Consider the following 309-nt stretch of genomic DNA (forward strand, 5'->3'; position numbering starts at 1 on the left):
CAAAACCTGCAGCAATCCTCCAGAACCTGCAGCAAATCTCCAAAACCTGCAGGAATACTCCAAAACCTGCAGCAAGTCTCCAAACCCTGCACAAATCCTCTAAAACCCTGCAACAACTCTCCAAACACTACAACAACACTTCAAAACCTGCAGCAACTCTCCAAACCTGCGGGAACTCTCCAAAACCTGCAGCAACCCTCCAAAACCCGCAGGAATTCACCAAAACCTGTAGCAACTCTCCACAGTGTACAGCAACTCTCCTAAAACTGTAGCAACTCTCCAGAACCTGAAGCAATTCTCCAAAACCTG

This window comes from Rhincodon typus, unplaced genomic scaffold (assembly GCF_021869965.1).
Source record: "Rhincodon typus isolate 14 unplaced genomic scaffold, sRhiTyp1.1 hic_rhity00002942, whole genome shotgun sequence".
NCBI lineage: Eukaryota > Metazoa > Chordata > Chondrichthyes > Orectolobiformes > Rhincodontidae > Rhincodon > Rhincodon typus.